Raw genomic sequence first — 17981 nt, forward strand, 5'->3', positions numbered from 1 at the left:
AAAGTTGATTGCATTTTGTGAAGAGGTGACAAATAAGATTGGTGATGGCAGTGTAGGAGACGCTGCCATATAGATTCAGCAAGGCATTCGACAGGATTCCACATTGCAGACAAGTTAGTAAGGTTAGGTCATAAATAGATCCAAGATAAGCTAGCCAATTGACGACAAAAAATAGAGTGAAGGTAGGTGGCAGAGGGTGGTATACGACTGCTTTTCAGACTGGAGGCCTATTACCAGTGATGTGCCACAAGGAGCTGTGCTGAATCCACTGCTTGTCATTATTTATATAAATGATTTGAATGTGAATATTTGCCTGCTTATTATGTTTACACATGACATTAAAATTGGAGGTGCAGTGGCCAGCAAGTTTTACCTCAGAGTACAATGAGACCTTGATCAGATAGGTCAATGGGTCAAGGAGTGACAGATGGAGTTAAATTTAGATTAATGTGAAGTATTGCATTTTGGGAAGGTAAAATAGGGCAGGACATATACAATTAACGGTGAGATCCTGGAGAACGTTGTTGAACAAAAGGGTGCAGGATCATAAATCCTTGAAAGTGAAGTTGCAGGTAGATATCATAGTGAAGGAGGGGTTTGGTATGCTTGCCTTTATTGATCAGTGCATTGACTATGGGAGTTGGGAGATTGTGTTGCGACTGGGCAGAATATTGGTGATGCCAGATTTAGAATACTGTGTTTAATTCACTTCGCTCGGTTACAGGTAGGATATTGTTAAACTTGAGAGGGTGCAGAAAAGATTTACATGGATATTGCCGGGCATGGAGGTATTAGGCTACAGGGAGATGCTGGACAGAAGGGGGCTTGTTTACTCTGGAGCATTGGAGGCTGAGTCGTGACATTATAGAGGTTTATAAAATCATGTGGAACATGGATAATCTGAATAGCCAAGGTCTTTTTTCCCCATGTTCGGGGAGTCCAAATCTATAGGGCAAAGGCTTAAAGTGAGAGGAGAAAGGTAGTAAAGGGTCAATGTTTTCATGCAGGTTGTATAGTGTGTATGGAATGAGCTCTCAGACAAAGTGATGGAGGCTAGTACAGTTACAACATTTAAATGACATCTGGATATGCATATTAATAGGAATGATTTAGAGGAATATGTGCCTAATGCTGTCAAATAGGACTAGATCAGATTGGGATGTCTGAGTTATGTGGACAGGTCTCCGTGCTGCAAGACACTGTAAGGGAGATGAGAAGAAATTCTAAAAGTACCATTTGAGTGGGACTTCTCTTCTCCAGAGGTATGTGGTGACTCTTTGTTCACATTTATCCAAAGCTGAGTTAGTTAAATATTTGACAGAGAAGTGAGTCACAGATGATGGGATACAGGCAGGAAAGTGGGGCTGAGACCACAACCTGATCAGCCACAATTGTAGTGCCTGGTTGAGAAGGTTAATAGTGTCTAACGATCTAACCCTGCTCCTATTCTGATGTTACATTCAGACCGTTGAACTGGCGAGACAGGTGCAGTTTGATGCCACTTACTGCTATAGCTCCCCTGACTCTCTGGAATAGAGAATTCCTGACATTCACACTACCCCTATTTGAAGAAATCACTGCCTGCTCCTACATGATGACCTATTCATATGAGCAATAGAGGTGAATACAAGGACTTAGCAAAGAGCGACTGGCCCTGAAATCAAGGCAGTATTTAACAAAAAGGGGCCTGAGCAAAATTGCACTTCATCAGAATCCATTGCAAACTCTCCAGTGTTTGGAAACATCCACAGCACAATGGAACATGTTTATCATCGGTGGGCATCAATCATCTCAGCTGTGGGACATCTCTGCAGGAAATCCTCAGATTAGCTACCTCAGCCCAGGCATCCCCAATTTGTCAGCAGGGAATCCCTGCTGTGAGGAAGTATGCCATTCATCCCATTGAGCCCACATCGATCAGAAGTGGGGATATTTACTGTGCGTTACACAATATTCAGAAAGCTTCATCATCCTTGACCTCCTGATGCAGTCTGTGTCCATGTGCAACAAGACTGTGACAACGTTCAAGCCTGTGCTGTTAAACTGTCGATAACATTCATGAAACAGCACTGCACATTTCCACAGTAAACGGTGGAGTTCACTAAGTACCTCAATCTGGCTTCACAGGAATATGGGAAAGTCATTCGGCCCATCAAAACTACTGGACATGAAGAGGGATAGCCCATTCAGTCCCCCCTGCCGTTACACAGGAAGACAAGGAGTCTGCTCACTCCCACACGTCAGTTACACGGGATCAGAAAGTGACCATTTCACACCTGGAGTCGCTTACAAAGGAACAGGAAGAGGCCATTAAGCTTCTCAAGTCACCAACACAGGAACAGGAAAATGTCAGAGATGCTTCAGCATAACAAACAAATAGAGCAGGAACTGCACGGATGGACTGTTCCATGGTATTCCTCGTGGCTTCATTATTCGTAGTGCATCCGGGTTATGTTAGCATGGTTTTCTGGCAGTGGGAATGAACCCTTTTTTTTAACGAGTCTCAAAGGCATCTTCCGTCGCTGAGAGAGCAGACCTATGTTATCTCTGGAATTCAGAAGCTGGTGGGGAATGGCTAACTGTTTCAGAATGAAGGTATTGTGGCTGCTGACAGGATTATGGACAACGTAACGTTGAGTGGAGGGTCACAAGGTAACTGTGCATTACAGTGTTCAGAGTTCATTCGGAACCTGTACCCTCTCTGTTAATCGAAAGGAGGTCTATGCACTGGCACGTAAACTATTGGAAATCGAGCGTCCTGTGGAAAGTACGAAATTTCTCATCTTATCAATGGCTGCTTGGGACAAAATGAGTGTCCGTCCATAACCGTCAAGTTTCACCTTCGTATTCTCTCACAGTGCTACAGGTTAACCACATAGTTACCGCTCTCTCTCCTGATGATACCATCATGCTAGGGTTCAGTCTGGTGAAACTCCTTTGCACTGTCTCGGTGACGTGCCGATCAATATTTATGAAGCAGATTCAGTCTGTATATAATACCCCAAATGCTCTTTCAACAAATCACTACCATTGAGTGAGATATATTTACTTTGGTACTTCAAGTATTTTGCATGAAAGACCAGATATCATTTCCAGTTATAATTACTTACTGTCCCATCTGAATCCTGTTAGTGACTTATAACCAAGGACATCCAGGTCCATTTCAACAACAGAACTTCCCAACCTCTCACCATTTAATAAACTTAAATGAGAATTATTACATTTTTTGTTCCCACCTGAATCATGTTATACCTTCCGAACAGCTATGGCCCAAGCACTGATCCTTCTGATACCACACAAGCCTTCCACCCACAGAAAAACACTAATCTCTTCATTTTGCCCATTATCCAATTTGTGATCCATTCTGTGTGTTCCACCCTTACCTAACCATGGACTCTAACATTCCCCACCCACCAGTATTCAACCGTGTCAAACGTTTTCTGAAAATTCAAATCCTCTACTCCCAGTGGTTGTCAATTTTCGATGTCACAACGGACAATCACCACAAACTACAGCAGGTTTATCAAAGATCATTTCCCTTTCCTGAATCCAGGCTGCCTCTACCAAATCATATCATTATTTTCCAAGTGTCTAGTCGTCACATTCCTTATAAAGGGTTACAGTGTTTTTCTCACAGCTGCCATCAAGCTATTTAGTTTTCTGTTTGCCCTCTCCGTCCTGTTTTAAATGTTTAGGTTTACAATGGCTGTTTTACAGTCTGCTGGATCCTTTCCAGAATCTAGCCAGCTTTGACGAATAGTCACTAATTCTTTCACTAGTTCTGTTGCCACCTCCTCAATACTCGGGGATGTAGCTCATCAGTTCCAGCAACATACTAATATTCAATTCGATTAGGTTTTCAAAGACATAGTCTTCATTAATTCTAATTAAGTGCAGCCCCTCATTTTCACTCGGGACCCTGTTCCATAGTATTTCTGGGAGTTAGTTCCTGCACCTTCTTCTGTGGAGACAGAACCAATGTATTCCTCTCAGCATGCAGGTGGCTTCTATCAGCTAGTAACATATCGGAGGACTACACTCCGGATATGTTACTCACTCCTGCCTGGAAAGTTCCAGACTCAATCCAATACACTTCATGGTGATGGATATGTCACCCACTCTTGCCTGGAAAGTTCCAGAATCAATCCAGTTCACTTCATAGTGAGTGTCAGCACAGTCCTGTCCCTGGTGTGAGTTTGAAGGAGGGGACACAACTCAGTGAGCAACTCATTTTTGAAAGACGCTAGTTTCACATTTTACACTTGGAATGGGTCCAGCTTAGACAAATATTCCTGGAAATTCCTGTTAGGACCATGCAGTGCCCTGCCCCTCCCTGTGTACAGAGCTTCCCTTCTGTGTAACCTCGACTCCATTTGTTTACCATGGACCCAGAACACTCTAAATGCAGTGCTAATATCTCGTCCAGAGTGGGGTCACAATACCTTTGGGTCTCTCTGAATGGACACAGCAGCTGGTAACACAAACCCGTGAAGAGCGTCCACAGAACATTCCTTTATCTGTAATGACAGCAGCAAGTCAAATTTTCTCACACATGATGGACTAATTCAGCGTTGAAAATGTTTCTGTTCTTAGCAGAAAAAAAAAGTTACATCTCTGCACAGCCCTACAGTTACAGTTCCCTTCTCCAAAAAAAAAACAGTTGACAATGTGACATTCCGTTTCTTTGTATCTCAGCAACTATAAGGGCGGCACCAGGATTGCCAATGGAGTTAATCATCACTCAGAGAAGAAAGACAGAGGGGATATAACTCAATTTAAACAGGGACACATCTAAATTCACATGATATTCGGGAATATGGGAAAAGGGGAAATTTTAGAATAAGCTCCCCCATGTTATTTTCCTTCTGGTTCATCATCAGCAGTTCATATGTTTGCTTTTCATTTCTCTCTCTCTCTCTCTCTCTTTCTCGCTGGGCATTTCTACATCCATTCAACTAACCTCCTCCTCACACATCTGGCCATCCCTGATATAAATAACATTACTTCCCAGTTGTGATATAGGATCACTAGATTCGAAACTTTATCTGTTTTTCTCCTGACAGAGGCTGCCATACTTGCTGAGATTCTCCAATATTTTCAGACGCTGTGGAATTTTATTTCAGATCTCCATCCACAGTTCATTGGTTTATTTCACATTTAATTCTGTTGTTTCACGAGATGCCAGCATCACTGGCAAGGGCAGCATTTGACATCCATCACTAATTGCCATTGACTGCGAGACCATTTGTCAAAACAATATGGAGCCAACCTTTGTTTGTCACACTTGGTTTCTTTACCAAAGGCTATAAGTGAAATAATAAAAGAAATCCTGATGGATTATGGTTGCCGTGTGTAAAATCAGGTTTCTTTCCGATTGTTGCCATTTGAAGTTGAGTTCTATCATTGGTTCTGGTAGATTTTGAAACAATGCCTTTAGAATCATAACACGGCCAGTGACATTATTACTCTGATATGAGGTCCCTATTATGAAATAACTGGAGAGATAAGTACAAGTTCGTAGTGAAAATATTTGTAATTGGAAGAGTGGTCAGAAAAGAACTGGAGCCGTAAAATCTGAAGTTAACAAGGGGGCAGATGATGGCTTATTCTGCAACAGCACTGAGGCAGAGCTGGAGACTGGGGATATTATAGTGGTGGGTGTAGGCAGGGTTGATAACGGAGAGAATATAGAGACATAAAACAGTTCAGAGCAAAAGGAAAACTCAAGGGTCTGAACAGTCTTGTTCCATCTTAGATGTTTATGAGTGAGGATTCGGAAATTGATAGAAATGAAGTGGAATTTGTGACTGAAAGTGAAGATAACAGGTTATGTATTTGTTAAATATAAATAACAGAAATAGCAACAACCTTCACCATCGTTAATAGATAGAGATAGACTTGACAGAGATAGACTTGCCAGCAACACCAATAATAGTGAGGATAGGATAGTAACCTGCCTGAATAATCATCAGTAGGCACGTATCCTCAACTCTAACCATGCCCAATCCTGAGAAAGCAAGTATAGACCCAAGGACAAACTACTGTCCATTGTTGGATCATTCCAGTCTGTTGCTCTAAGATTCTCTTCCTCTCCCTCTCCCTGTAGCTGCTGAGCCCAATCATCTTGAGGATGACGCTGCCGCTTATACTATGGAGTAACAGGTTGAAGGAAGCCCCTAAATAATAGAAGAGGGAAACCCTCCAATGACGCAGTTAGTATCCATGGAGACTGACCTTAATCACAGTCAATGTACGAACAGTTCCTTTCACTTACAATCCTGATAAGTCACAATAATACTTGGTCTGGTTGGGATGTTGACATCGCTGACTATTGGGCTAATAGCATCATCTCCAATTGTAAAGTTAGAGGTGAGACAGAGAGATGATGCTTTCTATTCACTAGCTCGATGATCCTACTGTGTTTTGGCAGGGTCGGAATTAGGTTCCCAAGGCCAGCTGTGTCTGATAACCAGGCCTGCTTCATCCTTTCGTTTTATTTATTTATGTTTAAATTTGGCATTTATCTTACCATCATATAACGGCCAAGGTGGGGTTAGGCATTTTTGAGAGGCTCCTACAGTGCCATAAACATTGTAGATACAGTCCATTCCTTGTGGCCCATGCAACTGCGGCCTGGTCCTGTGGAGTGACGGTCAAGCTGTCACAGAACCAGGATTCTTAGTTTTACCTTTCGCCAGTTATTACTGGGGTCTCAGCAGGATTGGAAGGCTGGAAATCTCTCCCAGCTGCTACACTCTCTCTGAGATTTCTCTCAGAATTGTCTTTTTGATGTTCTTTCCTCCTGGATTGGAGAACTGCATGTGAGACAATCTGTTTCCTGAATTTGTTCTTTGACAAATGTGTGTTTATAGGATGTTACCATATTGGAACAGTTATTGTTTAGTAGTTAAACAATCTATTACTCTGATGTTTTGTGTTTTGTCGACAGTGTTTGAATGAATTGTGTTTTGCTTAATGTCGAATGTTTTGACCAAGCGAATTGTATCTGAAACACAGCACCTCACATTTATCTTTAAAATAAGAAAATGTTCTGGTCAAATCATATATTTTGAGATGTGTCTGCTCAGTTCCATAACAAAAGGGACAGATATTCATATTTTATTTGGCTAATTATTTAATGAAGAACATGTTGCAGAAACACAGGATTTGACAGCGGAATGAGCCATGCTGGAGGAGTGATAGCTCTATCAGGAATTATATCGCATAGTTAATCCACCTCACAGATCCAGTCCAGACCATATAATCCCAGATGAGATATCTGCTTAACATGGAGCACTGTGCAGACCAGGTTCAGTACAACCCAGCAATCAGTCGAGGATGGAATATAGCACAGGTCTCTACAGTCCACTAGCTATCTGTCCAACACGTGGAGTAGTACAGTACACCCCAATGCATTGATTCAGAAACACTGACGAAACGGTCTGTCCAGCATGGGGTGATATGCAGCCCACACCAGTGTCTTGCTCTATAAACGTGGACAAGGCATCTGTATAGTCTGGGGAACTGTGCAGTGTTTGGGTCTGTAAACCTGGAGCAGTTACCGTCAAAGCAGCTGCTTTCACCACTCCAGTACATTGCTCAGTAACACTGCCCATAGTGAGGAAACTTGCAGCCCATGCTGGAAGTGACAGGATGTGCACCTGCCATTCATTTGCAGCCCCAGGGGTCCATGACAAGGGGATGCTGTGGGTGTGAACGTCACTGCCAGAGAGAGATGGTGGGGAAATCAGTTTAAATATCAATAAACAAAATAATTTTGGGGTAAAAGGGAAAGGGAGATTGAGAGACAATTTCATGGAAGATCACAGGTTTCAGAATGCTGAAATGAAGATATTTTGACAGCAGCCGGCAACGTGAGCCAATGTTTCCAGGAATGATGGGTGAATGGGATATTGGTGTGAGTTCGGATGATGGGGAGTTTTGGGTGAGCATTTGTTCTTAAGCTTTGTAACTGGGAGTGGGGAGTCAGCAGATTCTTCAACTCACTGGGCAAAAACTAACAATAAATTATATCAGTGCCATTTTCATTGAGTGTGACTGAGTGATTATCTGACAAGGCTGAGTTAGTTTCCTGCTGCTATCTTATCGAACTCACCTCATTAACTATCTACCCCACCCCACAGTGTATCTATCATTCAATGCCAGCCTAATTCTCCCACCCTTCATGGCTGGAGGTAAACACCATCGCTTGGATGCCCCATGGATATTCTGTGATCCCTGGCACTGGTACCATCTTTAAAAGGCCAATTGGCAAACAGTTAACCTTTCTCACTTTGGAGCTGCCCAGCACAGTGGTGGCAGCTCACCATTCAGCTCAGTGCAGGATCTGCGGTCTGAAGAAATGTCCAGCAATACAGGATAGGCATCAATAACCTTCCCCATTCTGCCAGGATAAGGGTCAGCATCTTCTCTCTGCTCCCGCACACTCATTGAAATCTGTTATAGCATCGACCCCCGAACAAGGCTCATGCTCCACCATTCTCACTGCTGCACGCAGCACCTTCTCTCTCACTCACCATTTTACCCCCACACTATAAACACTGTATATCTGTTATAGCACCTACCCGAAGAAGGCTCACGTTCCATACTCTCACTGCTGCACGCAGTGCCTTTCCTCTTTCTCTCTTTCTTTCTCGCCTTTCCAATACCCTCACATAGTGATAGAATATTCTGGAGAATGCCGATTATGGGATGTTCCAGAAAATGTTCCAAGTAATTTCCGTTTTCAGAAAATTGTCAATGTATCAGTATGTAACATTTAAAGGGAAGGAGCAGAGATGTATGTTATTCAAATCACATACAATTATAATCCATCACGAGGCCAATCAACTCTTCAAATGTGCTCTAGCATATAATGAGATTGCGGATTATTTGATGGTTTTCTCAGCTCCATGTTACAGGAACTTTCAGTTATTCAACCCCCCGGGTTCCTGTCACTGACCAGACAACACCCAGGCACTTTTACCCCGGTTTTCTTCAAGCGCCTGTCCGAGGGCATTTCCCACACGGACGGACACTCCAAACAACATGTTCCATCAGTTGTATTCATTTATATAATGATAAGCTCATTTTACACAGACTGACCAAAATCTACATTCATTTTATGGTTATCGGTAAGCAATAACAATTCTGGCTATTCTGGCTATTTCACTTGTCTCACCTTATTTTATTCAGCTAAAGAGAGCTTCGAAACACTTATCTCGTGAGAAAATACAATTTCTAGCCGAGAACATTTTTATCCTCAGCCGTTATCTTGACCGTTATCTGATTTGGACCTTTTTCCCTTGTTATGAAAGTTTCTATCGTCTTTTGCCTGTGGCTGTTTCTGTCTATAACAGTTACACAGTCTGCCACTCATTTGGTTGGATGGCTGGTTTGTGATGCAGAGGGAGGCCACCAGCGCAGTTTCAATTCCGCACACTGACAGAGGTTACCATGAAGAGGACGCTCTCCCAACCTCACCTCAACACCTTAGGTGTGCTGACCCTCAGGTTAAACCACCACAAGTTGTCTCTCTCTCTCTCTCTCATGACAGAGCAGCCCCATGATCCTTTGGAACTATATTCTATCACTTTTACATTTGTTTTATTTATCTACCTTACCATTTGTTTTGCATTATGTTCCTGGGTGTTTTGGATCAGTGTCATTTTGTACTACTGCCAGCATTTTGCCCAAGCTGCACAGTCCTGCCCAATAATCCTTGACTCAATTGTTATCGACGAACCTTCTATCTGTGCCTCAAAAATATTCACTATCTCTGCATCCAATGCTCTGCGAGAAGAGATTTCCAAAGTCTCACAACACTGAGAAAATAATAAATAACCTCATCTGCGGTGCGAAGTTGTTATTTTGTCTCCTTACCTGAGAAAAGATATCATTACATTGGAAGCAGTTCAGAGATGTTTCACTTCACGTATTCCAGAAATGAAGGGCTTATATTATGGAAGCTTTAATAGATTATTCTTGGAATGAGAGGTGATCTTATTGAAATATGCAAGACCTTAAGGAGTATGGATCAGATAGATAACCACTGGGTGTTTGTCTAGTCCAAACTTGTCATTGTCATAGAACATATACAGTGTGGAAGCAGGACATTCTGTCCATTGAGTCCACACTGGCCCACTGAACGGCATGCCACCGAGACCTACCCCTCTACCTTAACCATGTAATCCTGCATTTTCCATGACTAAACCACCTAACCTATCCCTGAACACAATGGGCAATTGAGCATGGCCAATTAACTCTAACCTGCACATCTTTGGACTGTGGGAGGAAACTGGATCACCGGGAGGAAACACCCACAGATGCGGGGAGAATTGAAGGTTGCAATTGAACCCAGCTCCTTGAAGATGTGAGGCAGCAGTGCTCACCACAGATCCACCATGCTGCTCCGTTATTTCTATTAGTTATATGTGGCTGACTAAAGAAATCTGCCTGACTTGTTCCTATCACTGAATGTGACCCAGTCTGAGACCTTTATCATCGGCCATATCTCCAACATTTAAATTTGTTGCAAACAGTGGAGGAGCGGTACTAGAAAAGGTAACAGTCGCACTCTCCAACCACAGTCAGAACCAGAGTGAGGAGAATTCACAAAGTAGGAATTTATTCAAGTGGGAATTCTCTTTCCCAGAAGTTTGTGATGGCTGAATCGTTATATTATCTCGAGGCTGGCTTTGTCTGATGTTCCATAGACAAGTGTATCAGGGATAATGGTGCATGGAGAGAAAAGTGCAGCTGAGAGCACAATGAGATGAACCATGACCTACTTTACTGGTGGAGTAGTGTCACAGGGCCGAATGGCCCACTAGTGTCCCTCAGCCCTATGCTCTGATGTTCCATTCAGCCCTTCCGACCTGCTACACAGGAGCAGATCGAGGTCACTCTGATGGTTAGGTCTTGTTTCGAAAATGTACTTGTAGAATCCAGGCTGGCTCAACTCCATTTTCCTGCTACACCCTCGTATGTCTCAACTCGCTTATATGTCCGAAACCAATCCACCCCCTCTGTAAATACATTCAGTGACCCACCTTCCACAACTCTCTGGGTTCGGGAATACCAGACATTCACTATTTTCTGAAAGATGACATTTCTTTACATCTCAGTTTGAAATCGATATCCCTTATTCTATATCAAAGTCCTGGAGTGAGATACTCTGCCCAGGTGTGGAACCACATTCTCAACAAATACTTTGTCAAGCCCCCTCTGTACCTTATCCATTTCAGTAATGTCACGCTCATTCATTTCAAGCACAATGAATAATTGCCTCACCATTTTAGATGTACTCATTAATTCAACCCTATCATCCCTGAAACCCGGTAATGTACCAATTTAGTTACTTTCTGCATCAGCATGATGACTTTATGTTTCATGCGCAGAAACACTCCAATCCCTTTATACTGCTCCTTCGTTCGGACTCCTCTTCATTAAATAACAGCCTGCCTTTTGGTTGTCAGTGTCATCCTCAAACTCGGATGTGTATTGCACTCAGTTCCCTCCTTCAGGCTCTCAGTATAGATGTAAATAACTGAAGCCATTGGACCGATATTGGTGCTACTCCAGTAGACATGTCTTTATCATAAAGATCTATGAATCCTGACTCTCCAATTTCTATGTGATAACCATCCATCATCCCATGTTATCCATCATATTATGAGTTTCTGTCTGGTGGAAGAACCTTTACTTTGTGATACCTTGTGGAAAATCTTGGGAAAGCCTCATGTCTACCAGTTCCCCTTTATCAAGCCCGCTTGTTACATTCTCAGAGATCTCGAGAAAAACTTTGCATGATTTCACAAAACCATGCTGACTCTGCCTGAAGCTTTTCTAAATGCCCTGCAATTCCTTCCTTAATAACAGACTGTCGCAGATTCCCAGCAATAATGGTTAGGGTAAATGGTTCTTGCTTTCTGTCTCGCTCCATCCTTGAAAACAGGCGCCATATTGGAGCTTCACGAGTTTCGATGGAACACTTCTGTAATCCAGAGAGTTATGGAATATTTCACACAGTGGCACCAGTCACTCTGTAACCACTTCTTTTAAAACCAATTATGAATTACTGCTAACTTGCCTATCCTTATTCTTATCTGTTGTTAAAAACCTTGTACCTTTTGTTAGAGACGGTTCGAGAACCCTCCTATTACCATTTCTTTGATGATTTTGAAATACTTACAGTGCCTTCCCTGTGAGGATTGATGTCAAATACTGGTGTAAATTATCTGCCTGTTCCCTGTAGCCACTTCCCCAGTCACACCCTCCAAATGTCCTCAATATACTTTCCTGACTTTCTTTCTACCAAAGGTCACACACTCTTCTTCAACTTTTTATATACACAGAGAAAAACTTGTGATGCTTGCTTTTACATTTCTTGCCAATTTATTTACATCATATCTTTTCATCCTTCTTCCGTCTATTTCTTGCTTTTTCCCTCACTTCCTAGATTCATACAGTCATATTGCATACAAACATTGCATCCAACCTGTCCATGCTGACCATGTTTTCCAAACAAAACTAGTCTCATCTGATTGCATTTGGTCCACATGCCTCTAAACGCTTCCCATTCATATGTTTGTCCAAATGTCTTTTAAATGTTGCCACTGTACTTGCATCTATCAGCTCATCGGGCAGCTCATTCCATACACACACCTCCTTTGTGTGAAATGTTGCCGTTTTATTCCTGTTAAATCTTCCAATTTTCACCTTAAAGCTGTATCTTATATGGTTAGTCTCCCCTATCGTGTGGAAAAGACCTTGGCAATTCACCCTGTCCATGCCTCCCATGATTTTATTAACTTCCAGAATGTCACCTCTCAACATCCTCCATTCCATTTGAAACTAACTTCAAGAGCAAGCATTCACTAATAAGCATTGCAAATTTGAAACAATATTTTAAAACTGACAGGTAAACAACACTCAGCCCAAACTTTATACTGTGATTTGTTTTTCTCCATGTTACAATACTAAGGTAGCGTGAAATTCTTCCTAGTGCCAATAAGACGCCAAGAAAATAAATTACTTTGTCAAAAGGGGGTGATGATCTCTACAGTGAAAACGTTTCTCTAGCCAGAGCTATGTAAGTAAGGGAATTGTTATACCACACGGTCAGCGTGCAGTTGCCTTTAGCACAGTGAGATGAAGGCTGAGAATATTTTTTGAAATTTGGATTATTCAGTGCAAAGGGGAAGATGTGTTTCCAATAAAGTTTACTCCAAGAAAGAAACTTTGCGGAGTGAGATGTGAGTGGGAGTTGTAATAGAAAGGCCGAACCACACTGAGACCAGAGGCAAAGTGGCAGCACAAACAGAACTTGATGCGCTGCAGGGAAGATATACTCGATCAAATAACTTCAGTTGTAGTGGGTAGGGACCATAATGTGAAAGAATGTTGTTGTGGTTCTGTTCGCCAAGCTGGGAATTTGTCTTACAAACATTTCGTCCCCTGTCTAGGTGACATCCTCAGTGCTTGGGAGCCTCCTGTGAAGCGCTTCTGTGATGTTTCCTCTGGCATTTATAGTGGCCGGTCTCTGCCGCTTCCGGTTGTCAGTTCCAGCTGTCCGCTGTAGTGGCCGGTATATTGGGTCCAGGTCGATGTGTTTGTTGATGGAGTTTGTGGATGAATGCCATGCCTCTAGGAATTCCCTGGCTGTTCTCTGTTTGGCTTGCCCTATAATGGTAGTGTTGTCCCAGTCGAATTCATGTTGCTTGTCATCTGCGTGTGTGGCTACTAAGGTTAGCTGGTCCTGGCGTTTCGTGACTAGTTGGTGTTCATGGATACAGATCGTTAGCTGTCTTCCTGTTTGTCCTATGTAGTGTTTTGTGCAGTCCTTGCATGGGATTTTGTACACTACATTGGTTTTGTACACAGACTCTACCAACAAACACATCGACCTGGACCCAATATACCGGCCACTACAGCGGACAGCTGGAACTGACAACAGGAAGCGGCAGAGACAGGCCACTATAAATGCTGGAGGAAACATCCCAGAAGCACTTCACAGGAGGCTCCCAAGCACTGAGGATGTCACCTAGACAGGGGATGAAACGTTTGCAAGACAAATTCCCAGCTCGGCAAACAGAACCACAACTACGAGCACCCGAGCTACAAATCTTCTCCGAAACTGTGAGAGAATGTGCTCTGTAATTGGAGAAAGGGAATCAGAAAGGGGAGACAAGCAGGGAAGAGGATGGAGCAGCAATGGCAGGGGTTTCAATGTGTAATTTAGGAAGCACAATTGAAATTCATGCCTCGTATCTGCTTCTGGTCCCTGAAATAAATGTCCTAAATCTGGGCTCGTTAATTTGTGATTGAATAGTATCCTTGACAGACTTTGTGAACCACGGGTGGTTCATCTTCTTTCGAGTCCTTCTTTTCGAACAGAAACAATAATTTCTGAGCAGTATGGGATATCTGCTTGAATGTCTGCCCATGTATACCCACTGACCTTCCTCTGGGTGTAATTTCACATCACGACTCAGATATGAGACAGAAATCCTCAATTTAGATGTCTGGTTCTGTTCAATCATTTGGGGGAACTTCTGCATGTGGCTGAACATATGATCAGCGGAGACTGACTCAACCACACCTCCCAGGTGAAGCAACATTTCACCTGTACTCTTTCAATCCAGTCTCCTGTCATTGCTGCTCACAATGCAGTCTCCTTTATACTGGTGAGAGCAAACAGAAACTGCACTGAGGAACATTCCCACTCTGTCTGGAGGAATAACCTTGACCTTCTCACTGCTTCCCATTTCAATAACCTTCCTTGCTCTCATGCTGACATTTCGGCCCTGGGCTGCTGCAATGTTCCAATGAAGCACAACCCAAGCTCGAGTAACACCTCATTTTAAGCATTGTACGTTTCAGCAAGTAGGAGTTAACATTCATTTCTATAACTTCACAGTCTGAACCCATTATGGCTGTTCTCCATTTTACATACTTTCTGCTTCCTGGTTTCCCTATGACCTTGTCTATGTCTTGTTTATATTGCACTCAGTATGGAGAAACCATTTCTCCCATTCACACTTTAATATACACCGAATTTACATCTGTTTCTCTTTAACACAATCAAAAACCCCTCCTCTGTAACATTGCACCTCCACATGCTCTATTTCCCATCATCCCAATGTCCAGTTTTGTCAAGGGATTAAAACGTCCTTTTCAGTTCTGAACAAGGTTCAAGTTGGACTTGAAACACTACCTCTGTTTCTCTGTCTCCACAGATGCCGCCAGACCTGCTGAGTTTCTCCAGCAATTTCTGGTTTTGAACAGCTTGAAAGACGTGTATCAAAGCTGCTCAAACGCCCTGTCCAACATGGAGCACCATACACTGGGATGTGAACAATAACGCAAGATGTACAAGTTCATTGGTTCTGAAATAACTTAAGATTGGCATCATTGACACTACAAAGTTCTTAATCAAGGCCACAGAGAGAAACAGTTACAATGTTAAAACTGAAAGTGGCATGACTGGACGGACAAGATTCAGATGGAAGCAGGCCCTTCGGCCCAACAAGTCCACACCGATCCTGTGAAGACCAAACCAACCAGATCCGTTCCCCTAACCTATATCTACCCCTGACTAATTGACCTAACCTGCACATTCCTAAACACTATAGGTAGTCTAGCAAGGCCAATAACCTGCACATTATTGGATTGTGGGAGGGAACCGGAGCACGCAAAAAAAACTCACACAGACACAGGGAAAATCTGCAAGACATTTGCCAGAGGATGGAATCGGACCTGGGTCCCCAGCGGTGTGAGGCAGCAACGCTAATGACTGAGCCATGGTGCTGCCCCAGGGAAAATATTTAGGGGTTTTCTGAAACATGACAAAAAGAGGTGTGACACCATGGACAGACATTCAGAGGAATGAGGATATTAAAATGGAAGTATTACCACATCAGTAAACAGGGTAGGTCACGGGGTGATGGGTGAATGGGTCTCGGTGTGAACTTGGGGACAGACAGCAGAATTGCATTACAGAAATTGCAGCTCAAACCTGGAAATGCATCTGGTACGGTAGATCACAGCTGGACAGAAGGAGAATTGTACTCAGTTACAATGTGTAACGTTTTGCACAGTATAATCTTTCAGTCTATTATTCCCATTGTCAGATCAATGTTTCATTGACGATTGTGGGTGAATATACCAGGGTCAGAACCATGTGTACCTGAAACAATCCATTTAAAGCTATCACACTGCCTACTGTACTTACATTCCAAACAGCAGGACTAATATCTGATAAAGAGGGCAACATGATTACAAAGCCAACAGAACAGATCGAAACTCTGCAGTCCTGCCACATCCAGTCAAAAGTGGGTTGAACCATGGAACAACTCATGAGAGAAAAGGACTCCACAAATATTATTTGAAAACAATGTTCATTGGAGTGAGGGCGTCACTGAGTAGGTCAGCATTTATTGCCCAGAGGACTGTTAAGAGTCAATGACATTGCTGTGTGCCTGGAGTTCCATGTGGGCCGGAGCAGGTATGGATGGCAGTTTCCTTCCCTAAAGGACATCAGTGAAGCAAATCGATTTCTCCCACAATCAACAATTGATTCATGATCATCATTACACTCTTGATCCCAAACATTTATTGGATTGGAGTTCGATCATGTACTGTAACAGGATTCGAACTCAGGTCACCAGAACATTACTGGGGTTGTTAGACTAACACATCAACAGCAACACCACTCGGCTATTGCTTTACCATTCCCCATAAAAAAATGGAATCTTCCTACACATCAGTGTAAAAGACAAGGATGCAGTGTATACACCATCCTCAGCCAGAAGTGTTGCTTGGATGATCCCCACTGAATCACAGATGCAAGACTTCAAACAATTCGATTTTCTGCACGCACCATGAAGAAACAGCTGAACACAGTAGATACGACAACGGGAATGGGTCCTGACCCCATTCCTGCAATAGGACTGAAGATTGTGCTGCACACCAAGCCGTGTCCCTGGGGAAGCTGTTTCATTCCAGCCCCAACTCTGACATCTCTCTGGTAATGTGGAAAATTACACAATCCCATCCCCTAAGAGGAGGATAATTACAATCTGATCAATTACCACCCCCTCAGTCCCATCACGATAATCAAGTTGGTGAGAATTCCTTTGACAGAGCTGTCAACCAGCACAGAAAGAACGTGCACAGTGCTGTGTCCGATAGGCCCCCATGTGGAGACGGTGTTGCTGTGGAAATGTCACTGGATTACTAATCCAGACCAGAATAATGCTCTGGCAGCTGGTGGAAGTTAGAAATAATTAATAAAATATCGAGATCTAAAATCTAGTGCTAGTAATATTGACCTCGAAGCGCATGTCCATTGTCAATGTAAATTTCCTACCCGAATGTACATTCAGGAAGTGAATCTCCAGTGCTTTCCTGGTCGAACCAAAACGTGACTCCAGATATACAGACATGTGGTAAACTCTTCAATTGTCTCTGAAGCGGCCATGCAAGGCCGTTATATCAAACTTCTCCAAGGTCTTAATGGCAAAAAATGATATAACACCCGGCACCAGCTGCTGTATCGGAAAAGGGAATAGGAACACTGTCCTGTCAACACTGCAGAGACCTCCTTCCTTACATGTGAGAGCTTATGACAACAATAACAGAGCTTTCCCACAGACTGCACATCGCGAAATGAGTAGGCCTTTCAACACATTGAGCCTTCCCCACTCTAGGTTTTGGCCAAACAACTCTTCAGTTAACTTTTCCCTAGCACGATATACTGTATGTCATAGAACATAGAACATAGAACAATACAGCACAGAACAGGCCCTTCGGCCCACGATGTTGTGCCGAACATTTGTCCTAGCTTAAGCACCCATCCATGTACCTATCCAATTGCCGCTTAAAGGTCACCAAAGATTCTGACTCTACCACTCCCACAGGCAGCGCATTCCATGCCCCCACCACTCTCTGGGTAAAGAACCTACCCCTAACATCTCCCC

The sequence above is a fragment of the Chiloscyllium plagiosum genome, chromosome 8, assembly GCF_004010195.1.
Source record: "Chiloscyllium plagiosum isolate BGI_BamShark_2017 chromosome 8, ASM401019v2, whole genome shotgun sequence".
Taxonomy (NCBI): Eukaryota; Metazoa; Chordata; class Chondrichthyes; order Orectolobiformes; family Hemiscylliidae; genus Chiloscyllium; species Chiloscyllium plagiosum.